Source organism: Zonotrichia albicollis, chromosome 34 (genome assembly GCF_047830755.1).
Source record: "Zonotrichia albicollis isolate bZonAlb1 chromosome 34, bZonAlb1.hap1, whole genome shotgun sequence".
NCBI lineage: Eukaryota > Metazoa > Chordata > Aves > Passeriformes > Passerellidae > Zonotrichia > Zonotrichia albicollis.
Window position 1 is genome coordinate 4,670,633 of NC_133852.1, and position 27,616 is coordinate 4,698,248.

Consider the following 27,616-nt stretch of genomic DNA (forward strand, 5'->3'; position numbering starts at 1 on the left):
CCTGCCTCAAGCCGAGACGGTCCCTTTTCAGGATGGTGCTGAAGGTGGCACTGAACCCGCGGGACCCTCGGAGCAGCCCGCTGCTGCTCCTACACCCAGCGTGATTCCCTCCCCGAGTGTTTCGGGTTGTCCCGGGGCTGCCCCAGCAGTTCTGCCACTGTTGGAGACTCTCTCCTCCCTGTCGGCGTCAGAGACTGCCCTGGAAATGGCTGTTTGTTTGAGCTCGCACCATCCCAGACCGATTGCCTCTGTAGCAGCGGCCCCAGTGGCTGGTCTCTCCTTCCGTGGAGTGGGGGGTGCTCGCCAGCTGACTGTGGGGGCATTCTGGCTGCCTGCGTTCAAGATCAGCATTCTCGGCGGGTTGGGGGGTGTTTTTTCGGGGATTGTCCCATGGAGGCTGCCATCTCTGCCGCCTCTCTTGCGCCCTAGTGGTGGGGGGAAGGTGCGTCCCGAGAATTCTGCCTTTGGTCCCCAGCCCGGAGGGGATGATGCCATGGGGCGGATGGAAGATACACCTGATGCATTTGCATTGCAGGGGAAGAGGGCACAGATGGAGGAGATCATAGCTGGTTTGCTGTGGGAAACAAACATCTCCAGACCCCAGATGGGATTTCTGGGGAAGGCTTCTATTTCCCTGCTGCTGGCATGCCTCAGTGGTTTTGGGGAAAGGAAGCGTGTCACCACCTGTGCTGCCATTGTACTGGCAGCAGGGTGCAGGCCTGTGGGAATGCAGAGCCTGTTTCATGGATTTGGGCCAGGGCCATCACTTGGCCTCCTGATGTTTCTGGGAGTTGTGGTTTCTCCTACCGGTCCTGGCCCGTCTTTTGTGGGCCAGTTTTGGGGTTCCTGGTCCATCATGGGACAGGGCCCCCAGGGCCTTTCCTCCTCTAGCACTGCTCTGCTTGGCTGCTGCTCTTTTCGATTAAAAAAAAAAAATTCAATTAAATAAAAAAGATTGAAAATAGTGGGCAGCAGCTCTGAAGCACTGAAACATTGAAGGGCCAGAAAAGGACATTCCAAAAATTGTTCAAATTGTTTGAAATTGTTTGAAATTGTGTTATGACTGTCAATGGTTTTTGATAACTATTGATGGGACTTTTGCAGCAAGTCTATTTCAGGACCAAAAAGGATTCTCAGATATTCCGAGAGAAACAACTTCATCTCATGGACTGCTCCTGAAACTCAGCTGCTTGGACTTGCATTCTCTTTGCATTGTTTTTTGCACTTTCTTAGAATTGTAGGATTGTTTTAGTGATTTGTTAGTATTGTATATTTTACAGGTGGAGAAATTTCCTGTTCATTTCACATCAGCATTTTTCTTTTTAATTTATACAATTTAGAAAGGTGAGATGTAGCAGACATTTTTTCATAGAAATCCTTTCTTTGGGATTATTCATCTTCTGGAAAGCTGAGGCCCCAGAAGAAGAATGTAAACAATTGTTATCGGCTGGTGTGGAATGCAACAGGTGCAGCAGTGATTGGTCTTCTGTGAGTGTTTGGATTTGCTGACCACTTTCAGGACAGTTTGTCCTTGCTTTCTGCTGGACACAGAACTTTGGTATTCATTCTTTCCTATGCTATTCTTAGCTTAGCAAGCCTCTTCAACTTCTCTCTTTATTCCTTTTAGTATAGTAATAATGTATTATATATCATATATCAATAAATCCAGCCTTCTGATCATGAACCAAGATTCTCGTCCACTTCTCTCACCCTGAAGACCTCATCAGGACGCTGTAATAGACATCCTGTGGGTCCTGTTAAATTGTGGCTACAGTGCTCCTGGAGTGACAGGTGTGGTTTTGTTGGAGCAGGGATCCTGCAGAAGGGTGGAGTTTTCCTCTGAACTGGAGTTTTCCTCTGAACATCCAGTGGTAGTGTCAATCAGCCTGGTCTTCCTCTGGGATCCAGTGGAGCTGGACGCTGCTCTTCTCGGAATCCTATGGCAGAAGCCTGACTGTTGTTCACAATCTGAGATTATATTCAGGTAGGAATGCTTGGCTCCTCCCTCTGGGGGAAGCTTCTCACAATGGGATGATGTAATTTTTATCAGTGACACTCAATGGCCCATTAACAGAACATATCTGCCTGGAGGGAGGATTCCTTGTGGAAGAGATAAAGTAAACTGCTTAATTAACAGATGATAATTGCCCCACCTTTGGTATTGAATACACACCCAGCTAAACCTGAGACATTGTTCCAGCCTTGGAAAGCAGGATTTGGTACCAAGACTTGTTAGGGAATGCAACCCTGATTGAAGGCAGAGATAGAATCTCCAGAGCCTGCAGCCAGAAATGGAGAGTTGTGTGATAACAATTTCAATATCTTCTCTTTTGGAATTATTTACTAATGATTATTTGCTTTGCCTATCTAATACTTTTGAAAATGTTTGCAAATTTGCATCATCTAAATTAGCCTGTTCCTTAAGTTAAATTAGTGTCTGTGTGTTGGGTGCTGCCCTGCCCACCGTTAAAACAGGGCCCCATCCTGCTTAAGTGTTACCTGGAAAGACAAAATCCCTCAATGTCCCCCCTTCCTCCTTGTTTTCCACACATTATACACAGATGATGTTGTCCTATGGTCTGGGGTATCCCTGGGGTCAGCTAGGGTCACCTGTCCGGGCTGTGTCCCCTCCCAACCTCCCCGCAGCCCCAGCCCCTCCCCAGCGTGGCTGAACAAGGGGCAGGACAGGCCTTGGCTGTGCTGCAGCTCAGCAAGAACAAAACCATCTCTGCGTGCTCAGCCCTGTGCTCAGCACCCGGCCCAGCATTTCCTCCACTCCCACCCCAGACCCCCCTTTCCCACCCCTCTACCCCACGGCTGCACAGCACCGGCTGACAATAGAAGCAATTCTGTGTCAATTCCAAGTTTCATTGGTTCCTGCACAGCTCCAGATAAGCTGCTGGCATGTTCCAATAAAAGTGCAAGTTCAGCCCAATACAGTTATTATTAAAAGGAAGTGGAAGCTCTTAGTAGCTGTCACAAAGGTGACAGGGATGAAGAAAATAATGATTTTCACATTTGGCAAAGCCCTTGAGACTTTGAATTTTGGAGTTATTCGGGAGTTTAGCTACTTCAGCTGGGCCTCCTGTGGGACTTTCAGCAGCCTTGTGTTCCTCATTGTGGGGTGAATGAACATTGTCAGTCTCGCTGGTAACATTTGCTCCCTTTCTGTGGGATCTCAGCACCTCAGGACTGAGGTGCCGAGCCACCGAGACCACCCTTGGGGGGCTCGGAAGTCCTGGAATGTTGCCAGAAGTGTCTGGTGGCTGGACTTTGATCCTACACGGGAGACGACACCTGTATGAGGATAGGAGGACTTCACCGGGGTGAATGGTGAAGGGATTAGTTAATTAGAGGGTGAGACACAGGGTTTAAGATTGCTGTACAGGGGGGTTTAGAGAAGTAAGATGGAGGAATTGGGGCGTGTCCTGTCCTTCTTCTTCTTCTTCTTCTCCTCCTCCATCTTTTGTGGTGATGGTGGCACTTTGGGATTGGTCATTGCTGAAAGTGCACCGGACAATGAGAATAAAAAGGATTGGAGAAAAATGAAAAATATTGTACACGTAACCATGGGTATAAAGATAGGTGACTGTCCGGAGGGCTACACAGTGTGCTCATGGCTGGCTGCTGAGCAGACCTCTGTCGGGCCGAAAGAAAATCTTTTAGATAAACATTTAATAAACATAAAAACCGAAAGAAGAACTGAAGCCTCTTCTCGTCCTTTGATACGCAGGCTGCCCCAAGGCCACTCCGGGCCTTTCCAGGCCCTTCAAACAGCCGAAAACCTGACACCTTTCCTCTAGTGATTTTAATAAACTTTTCAAGCAAGGAAAACAAAATATTTTCTTTACATTTCGGACCCACAACGTCCATTTTTCTCATCAGCTCTCCCATAAGTCACTCAGAGGAAGCTGCGTCCAAGTTTCCCAGAGTTCCTCCAGAGAGAACCACAACCTCCTCAGAGGAGGGAACCATGCTGTGGTCAAAGGCACTTGGGGTCAGAGAACAGTGCCCTGAACGCACTGTGCCAAAATAATATTGCAATATGGTTAAGAAAATTGCTATAGAGATGCCTCTGCCCCACTTAAGGTGCTAACGAGACCAAATCCAAGGTGGATTTTATTGAACAGTAAATGAGAGGTAGAGAGAAAGAGAGAAAGAAAGAGAAAAGTGGGGAGAGCCAGGGAGTGACAGGGACAGAGATCTCGCCTGGGGCAGGGCAAGTGTGACATTGTCCCCTGTGTGTGTGGCCTTCCCGGGGTGGCGGTTTTACAGCTGAGCCAGTTTGGGTAAGGGGGGTGGTGTTCACCCCCTGAGCAGGGACTACCCCACTGTTTCAGGTTGCAATGCAAGATGTAACCAAATGCATGTTTTCAATCCCCATCTTCATCAACTGCTATAAACAGGTGGGGCAGTGTTCTTTATCTCTTCCATGACTCAGCCCTGATAACGCCCTCCAGGGGAGACATCTTCTGCTAATGGGCCATTGAGCATCACTGCAGGACTGGAAAAATTCCATCATTCCATTGTGGGATGCTCTATCCAGGTGGAGGATCCAAGCATTCCTACCTGGATATAAGCTGAGGCTGGCAACACCAGGAGCAGCTTGCCTACTGGATTCCCAGAGGACAAAAGCTCCAGAACCACTACTGAACCTTCAGAGGAAGACCAGACCCTTCTACATGATCACTGCTCTGACAGAATCATGTTCACCTCTCCCACAGGACTGCAGCCACAATTTAATAGGACTGCTGCCACCACCCTGACCAACAGGGTGTCAGGTTATATCCTGACTCTGCCAGTTTAAGGCAGTGTTTCTGTATCATTGCCTTGATCTTAATTTTCTTATTAAATTGTAATTCTTACTTAGACTCTCACACTGGTTTGCCTTCAAACCAGTAGAAAAGACAATGTGCGCACCCTTTGTTTTCTTCCCAAAACAGGATTTCCCATTCCAAAGTCTTGACTGGGTGGAGGAGGAGGCTGCCAGGAAGAGGAAGGAGCCCCAGTACACCCAGGCAGGTGAGGAGGAAGTCAGTGCCCTTTCCCCCTCTCTCCTGCTCCATCTCCCAGCCCAGCACAGCCCCCAGCTGCAGGACAGACCCGCTGCCAATGCCGTCCTGCTGGGGATGCACAGGGGGGATCTCCTTCCCCTTCCCTGTGGCACAGAGGCAAATCCCATCCTCTCCTTGTCTTTCCTTCCCCAGAGAAGGAGCTGAGGATAGAGACCAGAGTGAACAAACCTCCTTGGCAGAACCTCATGGAAGAGGCAGTTTTGAGTGACTCCACAGTGCAGAATTCCAGTGGGGAGGAAAATCCCCAGAGATCCTGCAGGAGGAGGGGCTGCAAACCCAGCCCAGGGGCTCTGAAGAAGAAAGACCCACCCTGAGCTAGGAAGGTGGACAGAGCTTCTGCCAGAGCTCAGAACTGGTGTTCCATGAGCAACTTTATGATGGGGAGGAGCCCCACAAGTGCTTGGAGTATGGGAAGAGCTTCAGGCAGAGCAGCACCCGGATTAGCCACCAGATGATCCACACCGGGGAATGGCCCTACAAGTGTGGGGAATGTGGGAAAAGCTTCAGCTGCAGCTCTGCCCTCATCAGACACCAACACATCCACACTGGGGCGAGGCCCTAGGAGTGTCCCCAGTGTCAGAAGAAGTTTCGGACCAGCTCCAATCTCCTCCAGCACCAGCAGATGCACACTGAGGAGAGGCCTTTCCTCTGCCCTGACTGTGGTAAGGGCTTCAAGTGCAAGTCCAGCCTCATCACCCACCAACGCATCCACATCGGGGAGAGGCCCTATGAATGTCCCGAGTGTGGGAAGAGGTTTCGGATCAGCTCCAATCTCCTCCACCACAAGCGAATTCACACTGGCGAGAGGCCCTTCAGCTGCCCTGAATGTGGGAAGGGCTTCAAGCACAACTCCGACCTGGTCACCCACCGGCGCATCCACAATAGGGAGAGGCCCTACAAGTGTCCCCAGTGTGGGAAGAGCTTCATCCAGAGCTCTGCCTTGACCAGTCACCAACGGAGGCACCGGTAAGGGAAGGCCTGCCAGTGCCCCAAGTGCAGGAGGATTTTCGTGCGCTGCCCCAACTTCATCCATTATTGGAGGATCCACATTGGGAAGAGCCCTGGTGATCCATTTTCCCTGTGATCCATGCTGGGAAGACACCTGTCCCTTGTCCTGCCCCTCCCAGTGACATGATGTGGCATTGAAAAACATGTGGGTCTGCCCAGGGCCCTGTTATTACATTCACTCCCACCTCAGGTCATTGCCAGGGGCAAGACAGGGACTCTCCCTGAGGAGAAGGGTGTCCTTTCCAGGAAGGGGAAATTGTGACCAGGCAGACCCAGTGAGTTGTGTTTTAGTTTTCCCTGTAAACAGTTTTATTTCTACACTCTGTTATCAATATTGTTTCTGTTCCATTTGTTCCTTATCTTGTTGCTGTTCCCAATAAATTTTTCTTATCCCAGTCCGGGATCTTTGCCTTTTGTGCTTTCCAGGGGAGGTGGGAGGGCAGCGAGAGCAGCGCAGTTTTAGTGGGAGCAGGAAATTGGGGAATCCCATTCCTGAACCCCAGCCCGTGGAAACCGGGCATCCCAGCTGGTCCCAGCCCTGGTGGCCATGGCAACAGCCTTGGGAGCGGGTCCCTGGCTGGGGCTGTGGGAACCTCTTCCCTCTGGTGCCCAGGGACAGGAGTGGAGGGAATGGCTGCAGCTGAGTTAGGGCAGGCTTAGGTTGGATGTCAGGAAAAGGTTTTTGCCCAGAGGCTGCTGGGGCCCTGCCCAGGCTCCCCAGGGAAGGGTCCCAGCTCCAGGGCTCTCTGAGCTGCAGCAGCATTTGGACAGCACTGCCAGGCCCAGGCTGGCATTGTTGGGGTGTCCTGTGCAGGGCCAGCATTTGGACTGGAGGATCCTGATGGGTCCCTCCCAGCTCAGCCAATTCTGTGGTTCTGGGATCCCATGAGCCTGGGGGTGGGGCTGCCAATGGTTGCCATGGCAACGGGCTCTGGTTGCAGGCCTGAGCTGGTGTCCATGGCAACCACCCCTGGCATGGGGTCTCCATGGAGCTGCCATGGAAACTGAGCATAGCAACAGGGGGCTGGTGATGGTTGCCATGGAAAGAGACCACAGCAAGAGGAGGCTGGTGATGTTTGCTTGGTAAGGATCAGATTTGTCACAGGCTCTCAGAGGGGTTCCATGGGGACTTTCCAAGAGTCTCCAGGCTGTTCAAGAGCTGGAATGTCACAGGCAGAGACAGGGGCTCCATGGAGACCTCCCAGGGCTTTGTGGGGATGGTAAATGCTCTGTGGTCAGAGGCAGTCGCAGCCATTCCATGGTGACATCCCAGGGGACCTTGGGCTGCAAGGACACCGATCTGTCACAGGCACTCACGGGGACTCCACGGTGACATCCCAGCATTCTCCAAGCTGCCAAAGAGCCGGGATGTCCCAGACACTCACAGGGGTTCCTCTCATGGGGAAAGCTTCAGACAACGTTTATTAGAGAAGCTCCTGTTGGGTCACGAGGTGCAGAAAAGATTTGCAATAGCCCCATAGATCCCCAAATGTCACTGTTGAATCAGTGTTTCGTGCTTTCTTTTCTATGGAAAAGAACCATCCTTCTCCTCCAGGTGTCCATATCTGAAATTGGGATTCTGCCTCTAAAATTCTGTTTATCTAAGTGTTGCTCCCAGGAAAGATCAGCCAGTACCATCAAGGCTGGCTGGCCTTGGTCTCTGGTCACTGCCCCTGCAACACTGGGGCTGGGTTCTTTCCTTCCCATGGAGATCCCTGGGACACTGTGGGGACCTCATGGAACCAAGGGGATCACTGTGGCACCACTGGAGCCCATGGAACCAAGAGGCTATGGTGACACAGAGGGGCTTCATGCACCCAGAGACCATTATGGCTCTGTGGGGCCTGATGGAACCATCGACACCATTGTGACCCTTCAGGGCCTCGTGTCACCAAGGGGGCATTGTGACACCTCAGAGCCTCCGGAGAGCAAGGGACCATTGGGACACTGTGGGGCCCCATGGAACCGAGGGAATATGGAGCAGGTCTGGCTGCAAGTATTGAGCCCAGCTCAGGTCACGGAACCATCTGCAGGCCCCGGGTGAGATATGAACTCTTTCAGTGCTTTCATCCTCCTTTGAGTGAGAGAAAAGGACAAAGTGCAGGCACATAGAGGAGCAACATGAAGATACCGAGGGCAGCGAGAAGGAAGTTGAGTCCCAGATGGGAGGGATGGCCCATAAACACAACTGTAAAAGAGCTTTGAAAAACTGGGAGGGATGTCACAATTGCAGATTTTTCTGGGCAGTTGCTATTCATGGAAATTGAAAGCCACAAGAGAAGTGTTTCTTCTGGAGAAGTCTCCATAGCACGAAAAAGAGACTCCTCTCCCTAAGTGAACTCAAGAAAGACTATTCTAGTTGGGGTAAACTGACTGAAAATTTTAGGTTTGTCTCTTTTTATTGTCAGTAAGAAAGAAAAGGTTGTAGGGAGAGGAGAAGTGTTCTGAAAGTTTTGTTCTTATTACTCTTTCTTTTAGTTGCTATTAATGAACTTTTCCTTATATCCTTTTAAAGTTTTGAATCTGCTTTGCCGTTCTCCTAATCTTATCACACAGGAGGAAATGAGTAAGGATATTCTAGTGAGTGCACTGGTCATTAGCCAACACTGAACCCACTAAAATAATTGCTGCATTCTCCAAGAAATCGCAAATTGGTGAACCAAAACCACTACAGAAACATTTCTGATGAACTGCACTAGAACAGAGGGAAATCAAGGCAGAGCCATGGTTTGTCAAGACTTGCTTGATCCTAATGAGCCCTGTGGTGCATTTGGAGCAGAGCCCTTGAACCTCACAGCCTGAGAGGCAATTGCACAAACCTTTCCAGGAGTCAAAGTCAGAAAAAACACCCAAAGTGTCTCAAAGAATGAATGGGTCCCAGTGAGGTGAATCCCCAACACAGGCTCCTCCTGGACTCTTTGGAGGAGAGAATTGGAGGCCAGGATGGCGAAAAAAACTCTCAGAAACTCAGTGTGGAAAGAAAAATCCAGAGTACCTTAAAAATCTTGAGTATCTCAAAGTATTAATGAGCCCCACTAAATGTCAGTACAAAGCTCTCAAGGGACTTGTTAAAGCAGATAATTGGGGCCATGATTGCGCAAACCTCTCACAGAGTCTGTATCAAAAGAGAAACACAAAGTGTCTTAGAATCACTGAAGTACCTTGAAGCATTAATGAGCCCCACTGAGTGTTGCTACTGACAAAGCCTCTCAAGGGACTAATTACAGCAGAGAATTTGAGGCCATGATTGCACAAACCTCTCAGAGACTCCAAGGCAAAAGCCAAACCCAAAGTCCTTTCAAAAACTCTGTGAGCATTCAGGAGCCCCCAGGTCCATTGCTGACCAAGCTCCCCAGGGACTCCTTCCAGCAGATCCTTTAGACCACTGGGATGTCGGCTAGGGGGGGATGCTGAGGGCAGGACAAGGGGCTGACATTGCCCAGCCTGGCTGGGGCTGTGCCAGGAGGCCCCAGGGCCTCAGGACAAGGTGTCTCCTCACAGCCCTTGGTGGCACAAACCCTGCTGTGGCCCAGGGCACCAAGACTTGGCTTCTCTTTGTCCCCACCTGTTATCACTGCCTGGAGTTCTCTGCTCTGCCTGGGGCCTGGGGACACTTTCTCAGTCGTGTCCCTCAGTGGGACCCATTAAAAGTCCAAGAAAGTTTGGAGCTGGATTCTGATTTGGAGTTCTGGAGAGGTTTCTTCAGCTCCCTCTCAGGGACTGATGTTCAGGGCCTGAGCACAAAGCCCCAGAGGGTCATCGAAGTCCTTGTGCTGTGTCTGTGGTGCTGGGCTGGGCTCCTAAAGAGCCAAGAAGAGCTTCAACAGCACATTTCTCTTGATGAGCAGCTCTTCTGCCAGCCCAGCAGGGCTGGGGCACTGCCTGCAGCCACCCCAGGCACAGCACAGAGGCACAGAGAGCTTCAATCAGTCAGGGCTGGGAAGGTGCTGAGAAGTGCCTGGGGCAGAATCACTGCCAGCCCTTGGCACAGGAACGTCTGGCTGCAGGACAATGCAGCTCCTGGAGTGATCTCCTAAAGCTGGAACATCCCAATGCCTACAGACTCTGTGAGTACAACTCTGAGTATTTCCAGTGCAGGGGAGGTTAAATGCTCATGAAGCTCTGACATGCTGAGGATTTCTGATCAGTCATGGAATATTTGTAAGACAATGATTTTGATTAAGATGAGGAAATTTCCTAAGATTTTGTATTCAGTTTTGTACTATTGGAGAATGGCAGGGAGGGGGCATATAATATTAAAATTTGAATATGAAATATTTATTAGAAATTTTGACAAGTGCCTGAGTAATCCAAACTGTTACTTTTAGTGATCAATTGGTTCACAGGAGATCCCTAATGTGCTTTCAGCCACTCTGCCCATGGACAGAACCAGCATCACCTTTGCTGGAGCCATCAGGCTCAGTTTGAGCTGTCCTTTCTCCAAGCTGCAAACAGAAGATCCCGCAGCCAGTGTCCTGCAAACAGGCAGGGTTCTGTCAGGCCAAAGAGAGTGGACAGAGATTTGGGGTCTTTGAGTGCTGGCAGGGAGAGATCAGGCACAGGGAAAAACCTCCAGCAGGGAAATCTGCAGGAAGCAGAGAGAAGATCAGGCAATGAGAGAAAACAAAACCCAGAATTGCTGTGGCAGGGAGAGTTTAGAGATGCCCACAGGATCCCCTCCAGTCCAGCCCCTCCCTCTGAACAAGCCCCCTCCCTCCTGTGCCCCAGCCCAGCCTCTGCCCTCAGGGCCGGGGCTCCAAGGCGTGCAGCCCCTCCTGTGCAGGCAGAGCTGCAGCAGAGCCATGGGGCAGCTCTGCAGCCCAGGCCCAGTTCCCTCTGCAGAGCACAGGGCTGGGAGCAGCTGCCCGGCCCTGGGGGCTCTGGCAGGGGACACAGCTGATTCTGGGTGATGCTGTGCCCAGTGCCCGGCTCTGTGCAGCCAGGGAAGGAGCTGCATCTCCCTTCATCCAATGCCATCATACGGACACTTGGAAGTCTCTCTGATACTTCAGTCCAAGCTGGGAGCTTCAATTCAGGGTGCAAACCTGTCCTAGAGCATCTCTGAGTTATAAGATTGATGGGGAAAGGCAGAGGGGATGTGACATTGAAAATGCTGCTGGGTTGGTGGAACGAGCAATGTGAGTCCTTGGCTACAAATGTGGAATTGAGCTGTGGTGGATCCATCTGCTCTCAGCTGTGCCGGGTGACATTTTAGGGGAATCATTTGAAGGTGACCCCCCTCCACCTGAGAAAGATTAAAGCCCAGAGAAACTCTAAACAGGTCAGAATGGGAGACCATTTATGCTCACTCTCCAGTCATCACTTTGCCTCACAGAACGCACTCCGTTTCCCTGGGGGCAACAGACATTCCGAGGCTTTCTGATATCCAAGAACAGCAGCAGAGATAGGGGGAAGCTTTTTAAAAGAACCCCAGAACTCCTATAAATAAAAGAGACAGAGAGAGAGAGATTGTGTGTGTGTGTGTGTGTGTGTGTGTGTGTGTGTATGTGTGTGTGTGTGTTCCAGGGGAGGGTATATGGGAAATAGATTTGATTTTGGTGACAGGTATCTCCTCTAAATTTTTGCTGTCCTTTCTTCATGAACAGGTGCCCATGTGCAGCCAGAGCAAATGTCCAACAGCAGCTCCATCAGCCACTTCCTCCTGCTGGCATTGGCAGACACGTGGCAGCTGCAGCTCCTGCACTTCTGCCTCTTGCTGGGCATCTCCCTGGCTGCCCTCCTGGGCAACGGCCTCATCATCAGCGCCGTAGCCTGCGGCCACCACCTGCACACACCCATGTTCTTCTTCCTGCTCAACCTGGCCCTCAGCGACCTGGGCTCCATCTGCACCACTGTCCCCAAAGCCATGCACAATTCCCTCTGGGACACCAGAGACATCTCCTACTCAGGATGCGTTGCCCAAGTCTCTCTGATTTTCTTTTTTCTTGCAACAGAGTTTTTCCTCCTGACCATCATGTGCTATGACCGCTACGTGTCCATCTGCAAACCCCTGCACTACGGGACCCTCCTGGGCAGCAGAGCTTGTGCCCACATGGCAGCAGCTGCCTGGGCCAGTGGTTTTGTCAATGCTCTCATGCACACAGCCAATACATTTTCCCTGCCCCTGTGCCATGGCAATGTCCTGGGCCAGTTCTTCTGTGAAATCCCGCAGATCCTCAAGCTCTCCTGCTCCAAATCCCACCTCAGGGAATTTGGGCTGCTTGCTGTTAGTGCCTGTTTATCATTGGGTTGTTTTGTGTTCATTGTTTTCACCTATGTACAGATCTTCAGGGCTGTGCTGAGGATCCCCTCTGAGCAGGGACGGCACAAAGCCTTTTCTACCTGCCTCCCTCACCTGGCTGTGGTCTCCCTGTTTGTCAGCACTGGCACATTTGCCTACCTGAAGCCTCCCTCCATGTCCTCCCCATCCCTGGATCTGGCCCTGTCAGTTCTGTACTCAGTGGTGCCTCCAGCCCTGAACCCCCTCATCTACAGCCTGAGGAACCAGGAGCTCAAGGCTGCAGTGTGGACACTGATGACTAGATAGTTTCAGGAACATTAAACTGCTGGTCAGTGTTTGCAAATCACTTGTAATAAAAGTAATCTTTGATACTTCTTCTTGGTTTCATTTTAGAGTTTCTTCAACTTTGTTTTACTTTTTTCTTATTGTCCAAAAAGAAATGTCATTGTTTGTTCCATTGGTCATTTTGTTCCCCTCCACCATCCCTGTGGCCACAGACTGTGGCAATGTGGGGCTGTGTTCTTTGGTGCCCTTAAATGAAATTATGATCTCTACCAACAAAATTTTCAGCAGAAAACTGCAGAACTTTTCTGCCCTTTTGTTCCCTTCTCTGGAGCTGCTGCAGCAATGTCTACTGGGGGCAGATCAGTGCCAGCCCAGCAGCTGTGCCCAGCAGCAGCACTTGGTGTTGCCAGTGCTGCTGCCGTGGCCCTGCCCTGCTGCCCTGGTGGCCCTGGTGTAGCTGTAGGGCCTGAGTGCTCTCGGGGCCTGGCGCAGCCCTGGAGGTGGCGGTGCCAGGGCTGCAGCAGGGACAGGCCATGGGCACAGCTGGGGCAGTGCTGACGCCTCAGGCCAGGCCCTGGGGGCTCCAGGCTCCTTGCCCAGGCTCTCTGAAGAACAAAGCCAGGCCAATGCTCAGCACAGAAAACCCCTGTGAGCAGCCCCAGGCTGCTCAGTGGGCAGGCTGAGGGCAAACAGCATGGCTGGGGCTCTGCAAGGGCCCTGGGGCAGACGGGAAGGAGCAGCAGAGCAGGGGCTGATCCACCCCCAGTGCACTGGACAGCCCAGGGCAGCGTCCCAGAGTGTCCTCATGGAGCTGCCAACAACATCCCCCCTCTGCAGCCCTGGCCTCTCCCCCAGCTCACACAGGTGCCCCATCCTTGCACGCACAGACATGGCAGCACTGGCTCAGCAGCCCCTGTTTGCATTGCACACAGCAGGGGGAGCACCCCCATGCTGTTGGTGTGGGGACATGAACCTGAGGGAGCACAAATGCCATCAGTCCCTGGGGCCAGCAAGGGCTGGGGGACACCAGGGAAACAACTCAGCTTTGTCCTGGCCTCTGCAGTCAGCCAGAAAGTTTGCTCCCATCAACTGGGAGTTTCATGTCCCACTGCAGATGCTGTTGCTCAGAGCCAGGGCTGCCTGGCAGCTACCCCAAAACTGCTCTGAGCATTTCCTTGGCTTCAGCTTTGCTTACTTTACTCTTCCTGCTACAAATTTCTTTCTATTGCCCACCCAAAGGAGCCTAGAATCGGACAGCATTGGAGGTGCTGCCCAACCAGTGCTGAGCACAGAGGAAGATTCACTGCCCTGTTCCTGCTGGCCAAACTATTCTTGATCCATAGGAATGCCAGAGGTTTGATGAGGGAAATGGTGGAGCGGGGGTAGGGACAAAATATGATTGATTGTCAGCCATGTAGAGTCTTGATTTTCCCATCTCTTCAGGCTGCGTTAGAAGTTGTTGGGGGTCCATATCAATTTGACATTGCTGATATCAATTTATAAACAGGAAAATAAAGAGGACAAAACAGTTCTCTTTGCATTGTTCTCAATAGTGTATATTCAATTTGAATACACTTTGGAAATTTTTTTAGTTAACCACAGTAGAATTGAACATTTAGATAACTATTTTGGGCTTTTATTCCTCAAGTGTTTTAGAACAAATGTTTATTACCCATTTTTACTGAATTCCATAATTGAAGATCTCAAGAATGAAGAGGCCTCTGGAGTATTAAAATTCATCGTCAACCTCCAAGTGGGTGAGGATCAATCCTAATCAGAGCAGCATGAACAGAAATGGGCACAGCTTTGTGACTGCCCCAGCTTTGCCATGGGCCCTGGGCCTGGAGCAGGAGCAGCTCTTGAGGGCCCCAAGGGCAGGGGTCTTGTGCTGCCCTGGGCAGGTGGGATGGCAGCAGGGGCTGCAGAGCTCTCAGCACTCCAGAGGGGAGCAGGGCAGCCAGGGCGCCTCCTTTGGCCTTGGCCAAGCACCTTCCCCCATGGCTGGGGCTGAGTCCTGTGGCAGCTGCAGCTGCTGCTGTGCCCTTGCCAGGGGCTGAGGCCATGGGGCAGTGCCCAGAGCAGCCTGGCCTGAGCAGAGCTGTGGGGCCAGAGCTGGCTGGGCTGGGCTGGGGAGAAGCCCTTGGTGCTGCCCAGAGCTCAGGGCAGCTGGCAGAGCTTGCAGGGAGCTGGGTGGGCTCAGAGAGCCTGGCCCAGAAACCATCAGTGTCCATCTCAGCCTGGCTGAGCGTGCAGGGGCAGGACTCAGGCCAGGCCTTGTGGGGCAGGGCCAGCGCCTGTGCAAGGCAGTGAAAACAGGCAAGTGGCCCAGAGAGGAGGCTGCTCTGTGCCCTTGGTGGCATGGACAGAGCAGGGAGGGGGCCCAGGACATTTGTCAGAGCCAGCTTCTGTGCCCAGCCCTTGGCAGCCCTGGCTGCTGAGCCCAGCTTTGGCCTGGGCTGAGTTTGGCTGTGGCCCAGCTCCATCCTCCTGCGGGTCTCAGGGTCTGTTCTCGGCCATGGCCAGCCCTGGCCTTGCTCTCTGCTGGCCCAGAGGCCGGCAGAGCCCGGGGCAGGGCTGTCTGTGCAGCCCCACAGGTGCCACGGGCTCTGCAGGAGCTGGCAGAGGCTGCCCAGCAGGGAGGCCATGGGGCAAAGAGCCCCAAGGCTGCTGTGGGCACCATGGCACAGGAGCCGTTCCCAGCTGCAATGCTCCTGGCCTGGGCTGGGCCTGCACAGGGGCTGGGCCACCATGGCTGGGCCAGCACAGAGCCACAAAGGGGCCACGCAGCCGCTGCCGGGGCTGACAGCAAGGCCAGGCACACACAAGCAATTGCTGAGTATGGCCTGCGCTGGCCAGGCCTGACTGTGCCAAAGGCAGAGCTCAGCTGCCCTTGGGGGCTGCAGGAACAGTCCAGAGCCCAAGAAGCCTCCATGGCTATGCTGGAGACCAAGGCTGCAGGAGGGAAATGCAGGGCTGCTGTGGGATGGGGAGGGCATTGAATTCCATCACACACCTAAGATCTCTGATGATCCTGGCTCTATGCTGGGTCCTGTTTCAGACTGGAGCAAGAGTGAATAAAAACTACAACTAAGATGTCTTTGTCTAAAATCCTTTCTGTATGGAAATCCCTTGTGGATGGTGGACATGTCGTATGTTGCTGGAATGTCACAAGGAGAAGAGGGAAGGGTTTTGGTGTTTATTAAATTTTATCATGTTCACATCTTTATGTGTGCCATGAAGAGATACATTTCTGTGCCTCTGAGTCTCACCAGTTCCTGACCCTCAAAGGACACAAACCTGCTAAGTTGTGGTTCCCACTCAAGGGCTGCACTTAGTCCTCTCTCCATAGCCAGAGCAGAGCTCCCTTGTCCCACAAAATCCCTGCAAATGCGGGATGAAGGAAACAGGAGAGGCTGTGGGGATCAAGTGCAGGGCAGAGCCCAGCAGAGGAATTACTTTTGCATTTGATGGAGCTGTGCCTTCCTTGACTTTGTTGGCTGACAAAAAATGGACCTCCCTCTGCATCTCAGGCAGCTACTTCTCCAAGGAAAGCAGGTGGGAGTTGGAGCCAAGGAGCTGAAAGCTGCAGGTGCAGCCTGGGCTGGAGGGAGCTCAGATTTGCACAAGGCTGCTCTGAGTGCCAGGGCTTGGATGGGGGAAATGGTAGGGTGGGGGTAGGGACAGAGTCTGATTGATTGTCAGCCATAAAGGGTCTTGATTTTCATATCTATTCAAACTGCATTAGGTGATACTTGGATTTGGTGTCAATTGGAGATTGCACATGTCAATGCATTACCAGGGGAAAAAAAACAGAACCTAAAAAAAAATATTTCTCACTGTCTTTGTAAATATAATATCTTCACTTTGAATACACTTATGAAATGTGTTGAATTAACCAAAAAAGATTTGGAAATTATATCACATTATTGCCGGGGCCTTGGCTTGTTAAAGTGTTCAGAGTGTTGATGAGCCCTGGGACACTGAATTCCTGCACTGAAGAGCTGAAGGCTGAACAAGCCTCTGCAGCAGTGAAATCCAGCAGCAGCCTCCAAGTTGCTGAGGATGTCAGCAGCCCACACTGAGGCCATCCCTGCCCAGAGACCGTGGGGGAATGGGCAGACAAGGAGAGCGTCCCTGGGGCTGGGGCAGCACAACTCAGAGGCACCAGCGGCTCCAGCTGGGAAATGGAGTGTGGAATGTGGCTGAGAAAGCCCTGCCTGGGCTGTGCCAAGCAGTACACAGAAGCCCTGACTCCCATCCCCCAAAAAACTCTCCCAGGAGACATTTAAAAGGAATTACAATTGTTTGTGTCTTCTGAGTTGGACTCCCTGGAGACGGACCAACAAGAGATTCTCAGGAGCGCAAAAGATCCAAACAGCATTTACTGGCAATTTTAGAAAATTAGAGGACCTTGGCAAAAGGTTTACTGCCACATTCCATTAGCAGAAAACACTTCCCAAAGCATTACCTTGGCACATTCAACTTCACAAACTCTTAGCTCGTTCAATTTTAAGGTAATCAAAATTTGCAAGAGGAGGGTATTAGAAGAAGACACAGAGAGAACGTCAAAAATGATACAGAGAAGCACACACTCAGCTTCCAAATCCTGGATTCCAGCAGTGTTCAGGTGGAAATTCCAAGAGGAGGTAGGGTCAAGATGTGTGCTTGCCTTGTGGTCAGCCTTAAATACCCCTTGGTCTCCCTGGGCCCTTCCCCCAGGTGGGACTTGGGCTCATTTGGTCCCTCAGGAGCTGGGCTGGCAGCTGCAGAGGTGGCTGTGGAGCATTGCCTGTGCTGTGCCAGGGACTGGCAAACACTGCTGGGCTGGGAGAGAGGCACTGGGGGGATTGGGGTTCCAGGGCAGGGCAGGGGTTCTAAGGCAGGACAGGGCTGGACCTTCCCTGTCATCCCCCACATATGAAATGTTTTGAGCCAACAATCTTCTCCAATCTTTCACAATAGGCAATGTTGGAGGTGAAATCTCAATTCAGGCCATGGGCCCCTGGAGGAGAAGGACAGTTCTTTTCCATAGCAATGAAAGCATTGAGCCCCAGTGTTTCAGTAGCAGATGAGAAGGGACCTTCAACATGCCAAGGTCAGCTGGACCAGTAAGGAGGCCCAGGAGGCCAAAGCAGCCAGATCTGTTCCATGTTCCCTTAGTTTTATGCTGCCCTGAAGTGTCACAATGACACCTTGGTTCCATCAGGCTCTGCAGTGTCACAATGGTCTCCGTGGTTCCCCAGGCCCCACAAATTCACAGGACTCCTCTGTTCCATGAGCCCTGCAATGTCACAATGGACTTTTGGACCCTGGTTGTTTGCAGTGTCACAATGGTCTCCTTTGGCTCCACAGTGTCACAATGGACCATGGATGACATGAGGCCCTGCAATGTCACAAGGAGCCTTGGTTCCATGCAGGACTAACTGTCACAATGGCCTCTTGGTTTAAGAAGCCCCCACAGTATGACAATGGCCCTCTTGGATCTGTGGGGACCCCAGGGTCACAATGGTCTCACTGGTTCCATGAGGCCTCACAGTGTCACAATGCTTTGCTTATTCCGTGGGGCCTCATAGTGTCACCATGGTCTCCATGATTCCATGAGTCCCCTCAGTGTTACAATGGTCTCCTTGGTGCCATGGTTCCTCAAGGTGTCACAATGGTGCCTTGGTATCATGAGGCTGTGAAGTGTCTTAATGGTCTCTCCATGGTTCCATGAGGCCTTCCAATCTCACAATGGACCTTTGGCTCCATGGGATCTTGCAGTACCACAATGGTCCCATGGTCCCATGACCCCCCAAGGTGTCACAATTGTCTCCATGGTTCCATGAGACCCCTTGTCACAATGGACCCTTGGTTTAATCGGGTCTCTCAGTGTCACAGTGATCCCTACAATCCATGGAGCCACACAGCGTCAGTACAGTCGCCTTGGTTCCATGAGACCCAGCAATTTCACAGTGTTCTCCATGGTTCCATGAGGCCCCACAGTGTCACAATGGTCTCTTGGTCTCACAGGGCCCCACAGAGTCACCATGGTCCCTTAGTCTCCCAGGACCCCACAGTGTCACAATGGTCCCTTGGTGTCACAGGGCCCCACAGTGTCCCAATGCTCCCTTGGTTCCATGGCCTTGTGCTGCTGTATTCCCCCCTGCCCTTCTCAGGCTGCCCTGCCAGCTGAGAAATGCTCCTTGGGTGCCTCAGCCTTGGCCAACAGCCCCTGGGCTCAGCTCCTCTGCAGCTCATAACAAACACTGTCTGCCCCAGGCACTGCTGCTGCCCAACCAGCTCCTGGTTTCTGTAGGAGCAGCCCTGGGAACTGTTGTTGTTCCCTCAGTAGCACAACATCCCTGTTCTCATCGTGCCAAAGAAAGCTGCTGATGCCATGTGTGGCCAGGATGAACCATTGCTGGGACTGAAGCCCCTCTCTTGGGGCCCTGCAAACAGCGCTCCAAAAGGAGCCCGTGGAGCTCTCCTGGGCCAGCGACTCCCTCTGAGTGGTGCCTCTCCCAGCCGGGAAGTCTCCCGTTTGCTGCACTCGGGGATCCCGAACAACAACAGAGCCTGGGCCGATTACCCCACTCCTCCAGGCTCAACCCTTTGCTTGTTGGGGAGATGCCAAAGGATCCGCAGGGAGCATTTCCTGTCGTCAGAGGAATTTCTCACAGGTGCCTTGCACTGACTCTTTGTGTCTGTGTGCACACAGGAGTGCCTGTGCTGGGGAAATGTGGCAGACATGCTTCTCTCGGAGGAGTTTGAGAGCCTTGGATAGCTGAGTCAGTCAGGCCTGTAAGTGAGGTTAAATCACAAGGTCTAAGTGAAGTCAAATGTTTTTAAGGGTTGTTCTTTTGTGAAGTTGTTACTTTTAATATTAGATGAGTCAATTACAGTTAGGTGTTATTCCTCTGTCAAATTAGTAAGTCATGGGTTATAAGGTAGGTCAAATACTGTTAAGTGCTGTTCTTTTAAGGTATCAGTTAGGGTTAAGTTCAGTTCTGTTAAGTTTGATCTCTGTTAAGCTTTTGGGCCATATTCCTTTTGTCCTTGTCCTCACTGTCCTTTTGTGTCACACATACACACATACACACACACACACGGAAAGTTCTCGGTTTATTTGTGGTTTGATTGCCTGGATTTGATTTGGTTTTGTTGTTGCTTTGTTTCGTTGGTGTGCCTGAAGTGTCCACTCGGGAGCAGAGTGACTCTTGCCAAGGAACTTTGTGCTGCTGTCCCTTAGTTTTAAATCTGGTTTTTGCTGCTCCCTTGCTGGGGATTTTTTTCAAGTTCTCAAGGCCCTGTTCCTAACAGGGTGAAGGAGCCCTGGCCCAGGCTCTGGCCCTGGGGGATACAGGGACACTGCAGGAGGGTCCCTGTCCCCCTGAGTCACCCCCAGGGCCCCGGCTCCCCGTCCCCGTGTCAGGCTCTGGGGTCGATCTCGTGGAACATCCTCTGGGGGAGGCTGCGGTGCCGGGGGCGGGGGGGCCCGGGGGGACAGGGGACCCCGCGGTGCACGAGCAGGGTTGAACTGCTCTGGGGGGAACTGTGAGGGGTGCCGGGGCAGAGTGACCTCCCCAGTGACCTCACACAGCCCCTGTGATGTCACACAGCACCCTGTGATGTCATACAGCCACCTGTGATGTCACACATCTGCTTATGATGCCACACAGCTCTTCTGCAATGTCACATAGACACCAAAGATGTCACAGCCCACTCTGGGATGTCACACATCACCCTTGTGATGCCACAGAACCAAATTTGGGATGTTGTCAAGGTCCGCCCGAATGAACGGGTGATGGATGATTTTTTGGTGTAAAAAATAACCAACAAGGCACAGGGGCTTTGCAGCAACAAATCAACAAAACGCAATTTTATTGATAATAACCACAGGTGAATATGCATTTGGTTAGGGGATCCGGGGAAGAGAAGGGTAAGACAAGGGAAAAGGGAGGAAAGAAGGTTAGGAAGGGGCTATAGCTACCAAAACGTGATGTCTTCAGGGTCCCGCTATCGAAGCTCACTGGTGTACGTCTCGGGGAGATCTCAGAGGACGATCAGATCGCACCCCAAAATATACTGTTTTTCATTGGGGGAAGGGTGGCCGAAATTAGGTTTCCATGGAGGAGAGAAGAATAGGAACAGTAGGAGGGGGATGTTACTCCACTGTTTTCATGGCCGAATGTTCGCAGGTACGTTTATTCTGGTCAGTTTTTCCCCCCTTCCCCAGCTGGGGGGGGGGGGGGAGGTGTTAGTCCCAGTCTCTGGAAGGGGACTGCCAGGAGGGTGCCAGGGGGGTGCCAAGAGGGTGCCAAGGGGGTTTCTTGTCTTGTCTTGGTTCCTTGATGAGGGGATTAGCATCTCTGTTTGTCTGTCACGATAGTTGAAGTCAGGCAAGAGGGGTCTTCTCTTAGAGGGGGGAGCCACCCCAGAGCTCAGACCGGCCAAGTCAGGAGGTATTGAGAAAATCCAGATCCATTGTTCAGAAAGGGCAGCATGCCCCTTTCGAGTACAGTATGGCATGTTCTGCAAACACCACCTGTGAACACACTGAATAAGCATGAGGCTTTCTTTCCCAACTGGCTCAACAGTTTTTAACCTTTCAGTGGTCTTTTCTCATGACAATTGTGAGGCAAAAATGAAGGATTTTCGGATAGACTCTCACAGATATCACCCTGCAATGTCAGGCAGCTGCACTGTGATGTCACAGAAAACACTGTGATGTCAGAAAGGCACCCTGTGATGTCACTGTCTGTTCTGTGTTGACACCACCTGCTCTGTGATGTTACACAGCCAACCAGTGATGTGACAACCCACTCTCTGATGTCACAGAGACATCCTCCATGATGGCAGGATCTGCTCTATGGCCTCACACCCTACTCTTTATTGTCACAGGCAGCTGTGTGATATCACAACAGTCTCAGTCATGTCACAAAACCCACTCTGTGATTTCATACTGCAGCTCTGTAATGTCACAGCACACACTCTGACCTCACAGCCTGCTCAATGATGTCATACAGCCATACCATGGTGTCACAACCTGCTCTGTGATGTCACACAATCCCCTCTGTGATCCTGTAGCTGCTCAATGACCTCACACAATAAACTCTGTGATGTCATAGCCCAATGTGTGACCTCACACAGCGCACTCTGTGCTGTCACACAGCCCCTTGCTGACATCACAACTGCTCTGTGCCTCTATGACACAGCCACAGAGAAGCTGCTGTGACACAGCCCCCTCTGGGACATCCCACAGCCCCTGCCAGTGCTGAGCCCCTGTGAGCTCTGTCTGTGCCCTGCTGGTGTCCCTGAGGGGCCCTGGCAGTGCCCCAGCCCTGCTGGGCTGCGCACAGGAGCTGCTCCTGGCCAGAGCTGTCTCTCTGCAGCACTGCCCTTGCCAGGAGCTGCCTCTGGGCCAGGAGCCCGGCCCAGCTCAGCAGCACAGACACAGCACAAGAACTTTAATGAGCCTCTGGGGCTTTGGTGCTCTTTGCATCAGACCCATCACCCAGAATGTGCTCAAAGAACTTCTCAAGAGCTCAAAGTGAGATTGAAATACTGAAGTTTCTTGTACTTTAAGTAGATCCCTGTGAGGGACAGGACTGAGAAAGTGTCTCCAGGTTCCAGGTAGAGCAGAACACTGGAGGCAGTGATGACAGGTAGGGACAAGCAAGGCAAAGGTGTCCCAGTGCTGAGCAAAGCTGGATATGTTTCAGGAATGCAAAGGGCCAAGGCCTGAGCCCCAGCCCCTGGCCAGGCAGATCCTGTCCCTCCCTCCTTGCTCAGGGCTCTTCCCGGGATGGGCACTGGCATGTGGGGATGTGCAGTGCCAAGGGCAGGAGCATGGGGGGGCCCCTGCCAGGCTGCTGAGCAGGGACAAGGAGGCAATGAGGCCCCAGGCCTGCAAGGGTCACTTGTCCCTCGTGGCCTCAGGCCCAAGCCCAGCAGCCATGGCCAAAGTGCTGCCCAAGGTGGCTCTGGCAGGGCTGTCTTGCAGCTGCTGCCCATCCCTGTGCCCTGTGCAGCCCAGGCTGTCCCACGGTGTCCCTGCCCTGAGCCTCTGTCCATGCAGGCTGTCGGCATCCCCCGGCTGCCCCACCTGGCTGGGCCCTTCCTTTGCTGACAGCTCTGCCTCCTGCCTGCCTCTGCCTGCCCACACAAAGCCCTGGGCTGCTCCAGGCTCTTGCTGGGGATGTGCTGCACCACAGCCCTGCCCTGCCAGGGAAATTCCTTTCTGCTGCTGCCCAGGCTGGGCCTCCGCAGCTTCCCGTGGTGCTATTATTTCCTTCTCATGGTTATATCCTCTATGAAGAAAAGCTCCAGCCTCACTGAAACCACCATTTACCCCCTGCCAGGCTACTCCTGTTCTGTCCTCAGTTTCCACCCCACTGAGCCCAGAGTCTGCAGCCTCCACCTGCTGGTTATCTGATGAGGCCTCCAAACCCCATCTTGGGAGATGTTTGGGTCCCCTCCAAGCTTTGTGAAAATGGAAAAGCAGTGGTCAAAGGTATTTTCTCCCAAATCTTGCAGTGGCAGAACAAGGGTCAATATGTCTAAAGTGAATGAGGCTGTATTTACATTTGTTAGAAGGAGGAAATATTTTACAAAGTTGAGAGTGGAACACAACTGCAACTGTTTCTCCAGAGAAGTGGATGCCCCATCCCAGGAATTGTCCAGGAGCAGAAGCTTTGTGCAACCTTACATAGGGAAACCCCATCCCCTCCCCAAGGATGGAATTCCTATTGTGTGGGTTCTTTGCTGTGCTCACAAGGCTTCTGGCCAGAATGTCAGCTGAGGGCAGCCAGGCTGCTGCAGCAATTCAGAGGCATCTCCCTAATAATTTTAATAACCAGATGATAACAACTGACTGAAACTGGAACAAAACTCATTCACGTTTAAACAGTTTAAGCAATCACTATAGGAAAAAAAATGTATAGACCAGTACATTTAGAAAATCTCGCATTTGTTCAGTGCAAAAAAAAGCACAATCAGTAGAGCATATATTGTTCATCCACTCAGCTGTGCACAGCCCCCCTGTGATGGTGGTGGCTGGGGGCTGAGTGCTGGTGCCCCCTGCCTGCATCAGGTCCAGCGCTGAGGGGAGTTTGGGGGTCCCTCACCAATTGGGGTCCCCTGGGGGTTGGGGTGACCCCCAGGGCCCCATGGATCCCCCTGAACACGCTGATGCTGCCTGTGCCCAGTTTTTACATCAGAGGGACAGTGACCAGAATAGCTATCCTTCTGGGCTTGGTGGCAATGATTTGCAGGAAGTTTATAAACATGCTAGGGTCTGCTCCAGGTACAAAACGTTCATGGCTGTAGTTATGCATCCAGTTTGTTAGAGGAGGAGCAGCAGGGAATGAGGTTTTTCAGCCTCTGCTTTCCTTCTTCTCCTATGAATCAGTTGCATCACTAGTGAAGGATGTTCAGTTTCCCCTCAGTGTTAAAGAAACCATCTTCCTGGTATTACCTGGTAACCTTCCTCTATACAGCCTGCTGCTTCCCTAGAATGAAGGCTGAGATTTCTAGATGGGCTGATGAGACCCTTGACTCAGGAGTAATCCCCGGTGTGGAAAATCCTAAGTGGTGTGGGAAATGGGAGGATATGGGCCAAATCCTGAAGGAATTCTCTGACCCTATAGTGTGGGACTTTCCCCATGAACAAATTCAGAACCCAGCTGAGGTGGGCAAATATCTGAAAGAGAAGTACCAGGATGAGCCTAAGGAGAGGAAGGTCATTGCAGTGAGCTGGCCCTGGCATATGCTTATCGCACACTGCTAGATACTGTCAGGCAGCAGACAGAGGCAGGGGGGCAGGGAGATAAATCAGCAACTGTCCCGGTGACTCAGGCTGCAGCCAACACTCTAGGCTCAAAGCCAGCAGCTAAACCCATGGCTGTTGCTACCAGCACTAGAAGTGGGAAATGCACAGACAAGACCAATCAACCAGGGGATGATGATGATGATGATGATGATGATGAAGGAGAAGGAACCTCAATGCCTCCTGACATAAAATCAGGAGTCAAAGCAGCAGGCACAAGATCAGATGCCAATATTGAGTCCTTTTCCCAGCAGGACCTTTGTGGCTTACAGAAGGATTACACCCGACGACCTGATGAATCCATAATTAGTTGGCTGGTCCGTCTCTGGGATGCTGCAGGCGAGGCTACCGTTTTGGATGGCACTGAAGCCAGGCATTTGGGATCCCTGTCACAGGATCCTGTCATCGACCAAGAAATGATGAGGGTGGCTAACTCTCACAGCCTCTGGGAACGGGTCTTGGACAGTGTTGCACGAAGATACCTGTGTGCAGATGATCTCTATATGCAACAAACTCCGTGGAAGAACATAAAGCAAGGGATCCAACACCTGAGAGAAATGGCAGTGGCAGAGATTATCTTCTCAGATGATGTAACAACTAGGAACCCAGACATGGTACCATGCACATCTGTGATGTGGTGAAAACTTGTATGACTTGGGCCACATGAATACGCTTCTGCTTTAGCCATCATGAAGAGGGATGAGAGGGATGAGACTGTGCTTGACATGCAAGGAAGCTCGGAGCATATGCAGATGCTGTACATGGCCCGACACATGCCAGGATCGCAGCGGTAGAAACATATCTGCAGAATTTAGAGGGTAAGATAGAGAAGAATCATAAGAAGCTTAGAGAGGAGATTAAAGAAGACCTTCTCCAAATTTCAGCAGTACAGATCAGAGGTTCTGGTATCCAAGGCAGATGTTTCCCAGATGGTGAGAGAAGGTACACCCCATGAGCTGAGCTGTGGTTCTACCTGCGTGATTGTGGGGAAAACATGAGAAGGTGGGACAGGAAACCTACTGCTCCTCTGGCACGGTGGGTGCATGAACTGAAGGAAGTCACCAGAAGGAAAGCAGCTCCAGTTGCCCGGAGCCGAACTGACAGGTATGATGACATGTCTGATCCCCTTGAAGGAACATGCAAGACATATGCCCAGGGAAAGAAGGATAACCAGGCTTAGAGGGGCCCTGTCTCTAGCCAGGCACAGGCTACAGGCACAATCGTGTTTTCTGGTCTGTGTGGATTTGTTGGCCTGGCAGATCAGAACCACAAGAGTACAAAGCTTTGGTTGATACTGGTGTTCAATGTACATTAATTCTGTCAAGATATGTGGGGACAAAGTCTGTTTCTATTGCTGGTGTGACAGGGGGATCCCAGGATTTCACTTTGCTGGAAGCTGATGTGAGCCTTACTGGGAATGAGTGGAAGAAACATCCTGTTGTGACTGGCCCAGAGGCTCCATGTATTTTGGGCATAGACTACCATTGAAGTGGGTACTTCAAAGATCCAAAAGGACTCAGATTGGCATTTCGAATAGCTGTTGTAGAGACAGAGGGCATCCCGCAATTGAACACCTTGCCTGGGTTGTCTGAGAATCCATCTGCAGTAGGATGCCTGACAGGAGAAGAGCAACGAGTGCCAATTGCCACTTCCATAGTGCATCGACGGCAGTATAGAACCACTCGAGATGCTGTGATCCCCATCCATAAGATGATCCGAGAGCTGGAGAGCCAAGGGGTGGTCAGCAAGACCCACTCACCCTTCAACAGCCCCATTTGGCCTGTGCGAAAATCTGAAGGAGAATGGAGATTGACTGTGGACTATCGTGCATTGAATGAAGTGACTCCACCACTGAGTGCTGCCATGCCAGACATATTAGAGCTCCAGTATGAGCTGAAGTCCAAGGCAGCAAAGTGGTACACCACTATAGACATTGCCAATGCATTTTTCTCCATTCCTCTGGCAGCAGAATGCAGGCCTCAGTTTGCCTTCACATGGAGGGGAGTGCAGTACACCTGGAACCGACTGCCCCAGGGGTGGAAGCACAGCCCCACCATCTGCCATGGACTGATCCAGGCTGCACTGGAAAAGGGTGAGGCTCCAGAACATCTGCAGTATATTGATGACATCATTGTGTGGGGGAACACAGCTGCAGAAGTGTTTGAGAAAGGGAAGGAAATCATCCAGATCCTCCTGGGAGCTGGTTTCGCCATTAAAAAAAGCAAAGTAAAGGGAGCAGCTTGTGAGATTCAATTCCTGGGGGTGAAGTGGCAAGATGGACGGCGTCAGATTCCTACAGATATCATCAACAAGATCACAGCAATGTCTCCACCCATCAATAAGAAAGAGACACAAGCTTTCCTGTGTGCCATTGGTTTTTGGAGAATGCATATTCCTGAGTAACAGTCAGATCGTGAGCCCTCTTTACCTAGTCACCCGCAAGAAGAATGATTTCCAGTGGGGCCCTGAGCAGCAACAAGCCTTTGTCCAGATTAAGCAGGAGATTGCTCATGCAGTAGCCCTTGGCCCAGTCAGGACAGGACCAGAGGTAAAGAATGTGCTCTCCTCTGCAGCCGGGAACCATGGCTTGTCCTAGAGCCTTTGGCAGAAAGTGCCTGAAGAGACTCAGAGTCGACCACTTAGATTTTAGAGTCGAAGCTACAGAGAGTCTGAAGCCAACTATACTCCAACAGAGAAAGAAATCCTAGCTGCCTATGAAAGAGTCCAAGCTGCTTCAGAAGTAATAAGCACTGAAGCACAACTCCTCCTGGCACCCCGACTACTGGTGCTGGGGTGGATGTTCAAAGGCAAGGTTCCTTCCACTCACCATGCCACCAGTGCTACATGGAGCAAGTGGATTGCTCTTATCACTCAGCACGCCCGTATAGGTAAACTGAATTGCCCTGGGATTTTGGAGGTCATTACAAATTGGCCCGAAGGTGAGAATTTTGGTGTCACAGATGAAGAGGAACAAGAACCAGTGACACGTGCTGAAGAGGCTCCTCCCTATAACCAACTGCAACCAGAGGAAACACGCTACCCTCTTTTCACTGATGGTTCCTGTCGCATCGTTGGGATGAACCGGAAGTGGAAAGCAGCCGTATGGAGCCTCACACGACAGGTTGCACAAGCTACCGAAGGAGAAGGTGGATCAAGCCAACTTGCTGAACTCAAAGCTATTCAACTGGCCCTGGACAT